The 11,290-nt window shown below is 46.5% G+C and overlaps 1 long non-coding RNA gene across 1 annotated transcript; it reads left to right on the top strand.

The window, feature by feature from the left end:
- Positions 1–2,351: 2,351 nt before the first annotated feature.
- LOC128657123 (uncharacterized) lies at positions 2,352–7,031 on the top strand. Its single transcript, XR_008402089.1, has 3 exons — positions 2,352–2,394; positions 4,979–5,038; positions 6,979–7,031. It is a non-coding gene; the product is annotated as an uncharacterized LOC128657123 (long non-coding RNA).
- Positions 7,032–11,290: the final 4,259 nt, after the last annotated feature.

The raw sequence follows: 11,290 nt of genomic DNA, 5'->3' as shown, positions 1-11,290 counted from the left end.
ACTCTCCGGATCAGTCGGTCAGTGTAGATATCGGCTCAATCTTGTATCCGATAACACAGTGGAGCTTACAAGCCTCAAAAGTCCCCAAACAGTAAATAGATGGCTTCATAAAAATCTGATAAGTGGCAAGTTTTCAGCATATCACACGGAGCAACCAATTTTGCATCCATTCAAGGTGCCGCCCAGAGACACCCCAGAGCATGCAATTTTAAACAACTTTCTGATTTACTCCTATTATCAATTTTCTTAATTCTCTTGCTATCTTTATTTGAAAAAAGAAGGCATCTCATGTAAGCTAAGTAACCAGCCAATTTTTGGTTCAGTACCCTGGATAGCACTTGTTTAGTGGTGGGTGCATTTAGCCACCAATCTGCAAGCACAACCAGGCCGTGAAACAGAAATGGTCTGGCTTCTAAACTTACATTTCTGCTTTTTCAAATAAAGATTCCAAGAGAATGAAGAAAAATTGATAATAGGAGTAAATTAGAAAGCTGCTTAAAATTGCATGCTCTGTCTGAATCATGAAAGAAAAAAAATTGTGTTCAGTGTCCCTTAAGGAGATATCTGTGTGTGAGGGAGAGGGGCTTAGATGCTGAGATGGGGGCTATGTGCGAGAGGCGTTAGAGAGTGAGGAAGTGGTTGTTATTTTTTTTCATTATTAAAGATATAGAAAACCCCAAAATTTTCTTTCATGATTTGGATAGAACATACAATTTTAAACAACTTTAGAATTTACTTCTATTATCAAAATTGCTTCATTATCTTGTTATCCTTTGCTGAAGGAACAGCATTGCGCTACTGGCAGCTAACTGAACACCTCTAGTTAGCCAATCACAAGAGACAAATGTGTGTAGGCACCAATCAGCAGCTAACTCCCACTAGTGCAGGATAGGTGCGTATTCATTTTCAACAAGGGATACCAAGAGAACAAAGTACATTTGAAAATAGAAGTGAATTTAAAAGTGTCTTAAAATGACATGCTCTTTCTAAATCATGCAAGTTTTATTTCGACTTCCCTATCTATTTAAGGTGTATGAAATACACTGTGGGATTAATAGAGCAGGAAAAGGTGATATGAAACATTTTAACTAAATATTACGAGTAAACCCTTTGTCACAGAGCAATGTCTGTATAATGATATGAAGTTGTGAACAGAAGCACAATCGCATCTGTACAGAGGGTACTGGGTATAAGAAGCAGCCTTACAGCAAGTGTAGTAATACACCTTTTGGATTTTGTAATTTTACTAATCTATGTGATGCTTTATTGCCCAGATTTAAGCATCATTATATATTTAATCCTAGGATACACTTATTCAGGGGAATAGTCTGGGTGGACATGAGCAGGACAGACTGATTCAGGGTTATTGTCCCATGCATGCACCAACAGAACTGATGGATTCAGGGGCGCAGTCTGGGTGGTGTATGGGCAGGACTGGCTGATTCAGGAGCACAGTCTGGGTGGTGCATGAGCAGGACTGACTGATTCAGGGGCACAGTCTGGGTGGTGTATGGGCAGGACTGACCGATTCAGGGTTATTGTCCTACGCATGCACCAACAGAACTATGACCCTGAATCAGTCTGCCCTGCACATGCACCAACAGAACTGATGGATTCAGGGGCGCAGTCTGGGTCGTGCATGGGCAGGACTGACTGATTCAGGGGCACAGTCTGGGTGGTGTATGGGCAGGACAGGCTGATTCAGAGGCACAGTCTGGGTGGTGTATGGGCAGGACAGGCTGATTCAGAGGCACAGTCTGGGTGGTGTGTGGGCAGGACAGACTGATTCAGGGGCACAGTCTGGGTGGTGTATGGGCAGGACAGACTGATTCAGGGCCACAGTCTGGTGGGTCAGATAACCCCTGTAGTTAAGAGGTTATCTATCTTTTTAAACAATAAAAAATGGTGTAGACTGTCCCTTTAACAAATCCTGTGATCCAGGGAGCTACTCAGTATTTTACATCTGCTTCATGACATATCGGCTTATTCTGCATATTCCTGTATACAGCCAACCTCTTGCTTTTCAGATGCTATTACATTAATGTATCTCTGATAACATTTGACACATGCTTTATAAATATTGTCACATTTTATCACTGTATGTATTACTTGCTCTACATGCAGCTGGTCATATGTGTAGTATTAGATTGTGCAAGTAAAATAAACAAACATGTTTTATATCACATAATCGGCTCTTTACCATAATATAAATACAGGAAGAGCTCAGGTTATTTCTCATCTCTCATGTTGCTGTTTTCCTTTCTTTTGTAGGTGTCACTTTTATAAAATCTGACTCAGTCACTGACGATAAACAAGATGAACAAATACAGGAAGCAGATAGCAGAGCAGTTCCTGAGTCAGGCCCTGAGCATCATCTGCCTGCTGACCGGAGAGGTAAAAGCTGCTGGTGAATGTCATGTGACACTGGTCCTATTTACTGTGCTGCTTCTGATACACCGGACCCATCTGACTAATTCTAACTTCACTTCACCCAGACTATCTCACTAACCCCAACTTCACCTCACCCAGATCATCTCACCCAGACCTTCTAACTAACCCTAACTTTAGCTCACTTAGACCATCTCACTAACCCTAACTTCACCTCACCCAGATCATCTCACCCAGATCTTCTCACCCAGACCTTCTAACTAACCCTAACTTTAGCTCACCTAGATCATCTCACTAAACCCGACTTCAGCTCACCCGGGCCATCTCACTAACCCCGACTTCAGCTCACCCGGGCCATCGCACTAACCCCGACTTCAGCTCACCCGGGCCATCGCACTAACCCCGACTTCAGCTCACCCGGGCCATCGCACTAACCCCGACTTCAGCTCACCCGGGCCATCGCACTAACCCCGACTTCAGCTCACCCGGCCCATCGCACTAACCCCGACTTAAGCTCACCCAGGCCATCGCACTAACCCCGACTTAAGCTCACCCAGGCCATCGCACTAAACCCGACTTCAGCTCACCCAGGCCATCGCTCTAACCCCGACTTCAGCTCACCCAGGCCATCGCACTAAACCCGACTTCAGCTCACCCAGGCCATCGCACTAAACCCGACTTCAGCTCACCCAGGCCATCGCACTAAACCCGACTTCAGCTCACCCAGGCCATCGCACTAACCCCGACTTCAGCTCACCCAGGCCATCGCACTAACCCCGACTTCAGCTCACCCAGGCCATCGCACTAACCCCGACTTCAGCTCACCCAGGCCATCGCACTAACCCCGACTTCAGCTCACCCAGGCCATCGCACTAACCCCGACTTCAGCTCACCTAGGCCATCGCACTAACCCCGACTTCAGCTCACCCAGGCCATCGCACTAACCCCGACTTCAGCTCACCCAGGCTATCGCACTAACCCCGACTTCAGCTCACCCAGGCCATCGCACTAACCCCGACTTCAGCTCACCCAGGCCATCGCACTAACCCCGACTTCAGCTCACCCAGGCCATCGCACTAACCCCGACTTCAGCTCACCCAGGCCATCGCACTAACCCCGACTTCAGCTCACCCAGGCCATCGCACTAACCCCGACTTCAGCTCACCCAGGCCATCGCACTAACCCCGACTTCAGCTCACCCAGGCCATCGCACTAACCCCGACTTCAGCTCACCCAGGCCATCGCACTAACCCCCGACTTCAGCTCACCCAGGCCATCGCACTAACCCTGACTTCAGCTCACCCAGGCCATCGCACTAACCCCGACTTCAGCTCACCCAGGCCATCGCACTAACCCCGACTTCAGCTCACCCAGGCCATCGCACTAACCCCGACTTCAGCTCACCCAGGCCATCGCACTAAACCCGACTTCAGCTCACCCAGGCCATCGCACTAACCCCGACTTCAGCTCACCCAGGCCATCGCACTAACCCCGACTTCAGCTCACCCAGGCCATCGCACTAACCCCGACTTCAGCTCACCCAGGCCATCGCACTAACCCCGACTTCAGCTCACCCAGGCCATCGCACTAACCCCGACTTCAGCTCACCCAGGCCATCGCACTAACCCCGACTTCAGCTCACCCAGGCCATCGCACTAACCCCGACTTCAGCTCACCCAGGCCATCGCACTAACCCCGACTTCAGCTCACCCAGGCCATCGCACTAACCCCGACTTCAGCTCACCCAGGCCATCGCACTAACCCCGACTTCAGCTCACCCAGGCCATCGCACTAACCCCGACTTCAGCTCACCCAGGCCATCGCACTAACCCCGACTTCAGCTCACCCAGGTTCCCCTGTACACCACTTCACTGTAAATCCTCCCCAGCATCCCCTGCACAACTATACACGCTAAAACCTCTCTTGCATCCTCTCTTGCATGTTGCCTGGAAAACATTCAACTACTAAACCTGTCGTTACTGTCAAGCACACAGGATCCACTGCACCTCCCCCAACACCTAGGAACTGCAAAACCATCCATTGTAAAACATCCCCAACACTCAGGGTCTCCTGCACAATCCTTCATTGCAAAACCTCCACCAGCAACGAGGGGCTCATGGACCCTTCACTAAAAATGAAATGTCCCTCCCAAGCCCTACTAAATAGCCCCTGTTGCCAAAACTTCCTCCAGAACCCAAAGGTCCCCCTGCATAATTCCCAAAAACACAAACAAATATAAAATGCTAGTTCCCAAGGGCTAAATTGCAAGACCCCAGTATCTGAGGAATCTCCTATCACCTAAAGACTCAACTCAATGGTCCCCAAAACAGACCCCCCCCCACAGGTTATATTTTACATTCATTGATGATACTGCAATGTCTTCATTTTTGATTGAAGCTCATGACCTCAGTCTTCAGAAGCTTCAAACCACTAAAGTCCCACAAAGTAATTCAGTCAGTTACGTTACTTTGTGATAATCAAGACTGTGAAGAAAACCCCATTAATTTAACGAGTTTTAGAAGCAAATGAAAACTGGAGAAATGTTAGTCCAGGGAAATAGTCTGATGATTTTCTCTTCTATATTTAATAGGAATATGTTGTTGTGAAGAAGAGGCCCTCACACAGCATCATTCACCGGCAGAGCAGAGAGGTGAGCACTGCTGGGGAATGTAACATTTTATCAGTCATGTGACAGTGTCTCCCTTTACTGACGCATCTGGCCCTGTGTGTATTTCCTACCTTCTGTCTGTGTCTCTGCATGTTCTCAGTAACATTATCCCCCAACAGCAGCAATTCACCAGCTGAGAGGAGAGGTGAGTACTGCTGGGGAATGTAACATTATACATAGTGATGCCCTTTACTGACTCGTGACCCTGTGTGTATTTCCTACCTTCTGTCTGTGTCTCTTCATGCTCTCAGTAACATTATCCTGGCTTTGTCAGTAAAAGTGCGTGACAGAACCAGTACCTGAATAAAGCAGTTTTTATTGGAACCTGTGCGACTACTTTTTGTATTTACTGTTATTACTGGGGTTTCTGCAGGGATCCTGAAGTCTGCACGCAGAGATTGAGGACACATGTGCTGACCATATTTATGTATCTGGAGAACCAGTCCCTGTCTCAGTGCTATGGCTCTGATATTCAAAGGTTCACCAGCTTGGAAAGAAATTGCAGATCACACTTTACATGGGCTGAACTCACTGAATAGTCAAAAGAAAAAGGTCAGAACTCTCCAGCACTGCAAGATCTTTTTAATTTCTATATATTGCTCATATCAATTTTTCTTTGTTCTCTTGGTATCTTTATTTGAAAAGAAGGAATGTAAGTTTAGGAGCCCCCCATTTTTGGTTCAGAACCTGGGTAGTGCTTGATGATTGGTGACTAAATGTAGCCATCAAACAGCAAGCGCTACCCAGGATGCTGAAACAAAAATTGGACAGCTCCTAAGCTTTCAGTCCTGCCTTTTCAAAAAAGACACCAAGAGAACGAAGGAAAATTGATAATAGGACTAAATTAGAAAGTTGCTTAAAATTGCATGCTCCATCTGGATCATATCCCTTTAAGCGTTTCACTTTCTAATTTATATTTTAATACATTTAGATTTAGCTCTAGCTAAATATATGTGTGTGTGTATATATATATATGAATACGATGCTGCTTCATGAATACGATCGGTTTGATTGGCATCCCTTGGTAGCGGCCACAAGAACTGCTGGTGCAATGATAAATGCCGACAGCGTATGATGTCGACATTTATCGATGTGCGGCAGACATGGTTCGCTATAGCGGATTATGTCCATCTGCACAATGATAAATGAATATATATATATATATATAGTGGGAGGAGAAGGGCAGTTCCCTGGGCTGAACAGGGGAGTTCCCATGGTATGTCTGAAGCTCTCTCACAAGTCTTGTGAAATGTTCTAAGCATTTTATACAAGTTGGTCTCACTGATTTTTCTCGCCAGCTGTATGCAGGTGACGTTTGCTCAAAATTCACAAAACACATTTTAACTAATAGAAAAGTAATATATACTAAAATATAGACAAAAGCAAGTTAAATTGTAGTGAAAATCTTTTAGTTTAATTTTGAATAGATGCAATTGGAGCCTTTATATCATCCCCAGGGGTTATCCAGTTAACCTCTCTCTCACATGAAATTTTATATCCCAGAGAGCTTTATTACTTTCTATGGAAGGCATTTCTTATGTCTCTGGGATTTCCAGGTTCCTCTCCTTTTTCTTAGAAAATTCAGTTCTGTCTCTGTGAAGTCTGCGCTATAATCAGAATTTGTAAAATATTCTGCTGTACACAAAATAAAATACTAAATAGAAAGTGCAAAGTTTAAATGTAATAAAATTTAATCTGAAGTGTAAAGTTGTATAATATAGAAAGCACAAAGTGTAAATGCAGCAGAACTGTCATGTCATCCAGTGCTATATTGCACTGGGCTTGTCTCTCCTTCACATATAAAAATGCAAGGAACACTCCTTGGAGAAGTAAAGCAAAATCTGCCTTGATCATTTTAGAATATCTCACCTGAGCAGAGAGGTTTAGAATATCAGGGCCTGAATGAGTTGTGTGTGTTTCAGGTGCCTATAAAGTGTGATGATGTTGCTGTGTATTTCTCTCTGGAGGAGTGGGAGTATATAGAGGGACACAAGGAGCTTTACAAGGACGTCATGCTAGAGACTCACCAAGCACTAAGGACTATGGAGATGCCAGGAAACAATAGCTCCGGTAACGCTGTGTAGTAATAAATATCTCAGTCATGAAATGCACATGTACTACTGACGTAACTAACAGAGCTAATCTACAGTGATCCTGTCATGTGTGATCTAATAAGATGTCTAATTAAAAACTAATTTTATACCCCCAAAAAATAATAAAAACACATTTAAAGGGTAAAGAGGGATTAATGTGAAACCAATTATATATCTATTTATATATGTAAATATTTTAAATGCAAAAAGTAACAGATGCTTTATTTTTGTTCTTAATTGAATACATTGTGTGACAGATCCCCAGCTACCCCGGCTGATCTGTCACACAATGTATTCAATAACGAATCACACCGCTTTTTGGACTGCGGTCAAATGATGCTTTTTGGAGAGCTTTCAAATGACACCCTGGAAGTGCAGCCGCTCCCCCGGGATCACCCCAAAACCGTCATCACTGTGTCCTGGGATTCTGTGGGACTATGGTTGCTATGGAGGCGCCGGTCAGTCTGGAGGGGCAGGAATGGCGGGAAAACTGTGGCATTGTCTCCCTGTTTTATCAAGATGTGTGTGTGTATAAAAGATGTGTGTTTGTCCCAATAAAGGTAGTTCTTTTTTTCACCTGAATGCTAGTCTGTCTAGTCATTTAGGTGGGCTCCTGCTAGATCTGAGGTAGGCAACGGGGTGGTCCTTTCCTTCCTTGTCTGCCTGACTTAATATGGCCCCCAACCCGAACATCGAGGCATCTGTGTGGACAGAAAAGCGTTTGGCTGGGTTAGGAGCGTCCAGTACTGGAGCAGAGATTAAGGCAGACGTAAGACTCTGGAAGGCTTGTTCACACTTGGGGGACCACAGGACCTGTCGGGGAAGTCGTTTACGGGTCAGGTCAGTCAGGGGTTTGGCGAGGGTGCTGTAATTGGGGACAAACCTCCGGTAGTAGCCTGCAGTACCCAGAAAGGCAAGGACTTGGGTTTTGGTCCTGGGGGTGGGCCAGTTAGCCACTGCCTCGAATTTGGCCGGTTCGGGTCGCTGCTTACCGCAGCCGACTCGGTGGCACAAATATTGAACCTCCGAGCTCCCAATGGTACACTTTTCTGGCTTCAAGGTTAGTCCGGCGGCTCGAAGACGATCTAAGAAGATGCCTAGGTGGACCAGATGGTTCTCCCAGGTCTCGCTATAGATAGCGATGTCATCCAGGTATGCACAGGCATAGCCCTGGAGGCCATCTAACAGGCGGTCTGCCATTCTTTCGAAAGTGGCTGGGGCGTTCTTCATTCCAAACAGCATGACCTTAAACTGATATAAGCCAAAGGGAGTGATGAAGGCAGACTGGGGGATGGACTCAGGGTCGAGGGGAATTTGCCAATAAACCTTGCATAGGTCGAGGGTGGTCAGGAAGTGGCCCCGGGCGATTCGATCTAACAGGTCATCTACTCGGGGCATGGGATAGGCGTCAGTGGTGATTCTGTCATTGAGTCTATGGTAGTCAACGCAGAACTGGGTAGTTCTGTCCTTCTTGGGTACTAACACTACCAGGGAGGCCCAGGGACTGTTGGATGGTTCAATGACACCGAGGTCCAACATTCCCCGGAGCTCCCAGTGCATACTTTCCCTGACAGCCTCTGGGACCCTGTAGGCAGCCTGTTGCAGGGAGGTCTGTCCTGGGGTCTCCACCCAGTGGATGGCTGTGGTGGTAAACCCAGGGACAGTAGAGAACATGTCACTTCTCTGTTCTAGGACCTGCCTTTTCTGTCCGGGCTCTAACCTGTCATCTAGGGATATGTCATCCACCCCCTGGGGGGCGTCAGTAGGTCCGGGCAGCTCCGGCATTGGCCGGCGCACAGATAGCGGCCACATCTCTGGGTCTTTCAACATGTTCACATGAAAGGTCCGACGGATCCTTTTTATCTGAACACTTTGCTACCAGGTATGTGGTGTTGTTCAGTTGTTCCACAACCCGGTAGGGTCCTTGCCAAGAGACCTGTAGCTTGTCTGTTTTGACAGGCTTCAGGGCAAGGACCTTCTGTCCCACTATCAGGGTTCGGGTACGGGCATTGCGATCGTACCATTGCTTCTGTTTGTGCTGAGAGGCCTGAAGGTTCTCACGGACCTGGGCTGCTAGGTCCTGCAGCCGGTCCCTGAGCTGGAGTACATACCCCACGACAGAGTGCTCTTCTCCCCCTGTGGCTCCCTCCCAGTGGGCTCATACCAAATCTAGCGGGCCCCTAACCTTTCAACCATACAGTAGTTCAAAGGGGGAAAAACCTGTGGATTCCTGAGGCACCTCTCGATATGCAAAGAGGATATGCGGCAGGAATTTTTCCCAGTCCCTGTGAGTGGCCGAGAACGTCCGAAGCAGTTGCTTTAGGGTCCCGTTAAACCTCTCACACAGCCCATTCGTCTGGGGATGGTAAGGGGTGCTGTGCAAGGGTTTAATCCCGCACAACTTCCAGAGTTCTTGAGTGATTTCCGCAGTGAACTGTGTTCCCTGATGGGAAACCACTTCCCAAGGGAAGCCTACCCTGGTCAATATCCGGAGCATCGCATCTGCTATGGTCTCCGTCTGGATATTGGCCTAGGGGATTGCCTCTGGGTATCAGGTGGCATAGTCTACCACCGTAAGGATGTATTTCTTCCCTGAGGGGCTGGGCCGAGCTAATTGCCTCACGCTGTCTACTGCTACTCGGCTAAAGGGTTCATCAATAATGGGCATGGGATGGAGGGGGGCTTTCGTATGATCTCCCGTCTTTCCTACCTTCTGGCAAACCTCTCAGGATTTAGAGTATTCCTTAATATCGGCTGTAATGCCTGGCCAGAAGAAGGTTTGAACTGGTAGTGAGAAAGATGAGGCGCTGGAGAATTGACCCTGCTAGACTAATGTATTCCCCTCTAAGAAAACAGTGGTTGATATGTAGTGAATGTAGTCCAGCGCTAGATTAGCACGGGTAGAGTATTTAGTTAAATTCTATAATTTGAATATATTGTATTTCTCTTGTTAAGTGTATCCAGTCCACGGATCATCCATTACTTATGGGATATTCTCCTTCCCAACAGGAAGTTGCAAGAGTTCACCCACAGCAGAGCTGCTATATAGCTCCTCCCCTAACTGCCATATCCAGTCATTCTCTTGCAACCCTCAACATAGATAGGAGGTCGTGAGAGGACTGTGGTGTTTTATACTTAGTTTATTTTTATAAAACCTATTTTGGATTTAAAGATCTTAAATAAATTCCTTAGAATTCCATCATTTAAGATGGTAACTATTCGTACCATCTTAACTAGGATCCAGGAGACTCAATAGAGGACTACAATGGATTTGAAGGATACTTATCCTCACATAACGATGCATAAGGATTACCATCGTTTTTCAGGTTTGCCTTTCTAGACAGGCTAAATTACCAGTTTGTTGCTCTTTCCTTTGGGTTAACTACAGCCCCAAGAATCTTTGGAAGTGGCCCCTTATTTAGGCGTCGAACTTCAAATTGCCAAGTCTCATACGGATGTAGTACTGGCATTTCTGAGATCGCAGGGGTGGAAAGTGAACAAGGAAGGAGTTCTCTATCCCCAATCTCAAGGGTTTCCTTCCTAGGGACTCTGATAGATTCTGCAGAAATGAAAATTTACCTGACGGAGTCCAGGTTGTCAAAGCTTCTAAATTACTGCCGTGTTCTTCATTCCATCCGCGCCCTTCGGTGGCTCGGTACATGAATGTAATCGGCCTAATGGTAGCGGCAAGGGACATAGTACCGTTTGCACGCCTACATTTCAGACCACTGCAACTATGCATGCTCAGTCAATGGAACGGGGATTACACAGATTGTCCCCTTCTTAAATCTGGACCAAGAGGCCAGAGATTCTCTTCTCTCGTGGCTATCTCGGGTCTATCTGTCCAAGGGTATGACCTTCCGCAGGTCAGATGGGACAGTTGTTACAACAGATGCCAACCTTTTAGGTTGGGATACAGTCTGGGACTCCCTGAAGATTCAGGGATAGTAGACTCAGGAGGAGACCCTCCTTCTAATAAATATTCTGGAATTGGGAGCGACATTCCATACTCTTCAGGCTTGGCCTCAGTTAGCAACTCTGAGGTACATCAGATTCAGTCGGACAATATCACGACTGTGGCTTACATCAATCATCAAGGGGGAACAGAAGTTCCCTAGCGATGTTAGAAATCTTTAAATAA

This window comes from Bombina bombina, chromosome 4 (assembly GCF_027579735.1).
Source record: "Bombina bombina isolate aBomBom1 chromosome 4, aBomBom1.pri, whole genome shotgun sequence".
In the NCBI taxonomy this organism is placed as follows: Eukaryota; Metazoa; Chordata; class Amphibia; order Anura; family Bombinatoridae; genus Bombina; species Bombina bombina.
Note: the sequence above shows the minus strand (reverse complement) of the source record. Positions and strands in the feature narration are given on the sequence as shown.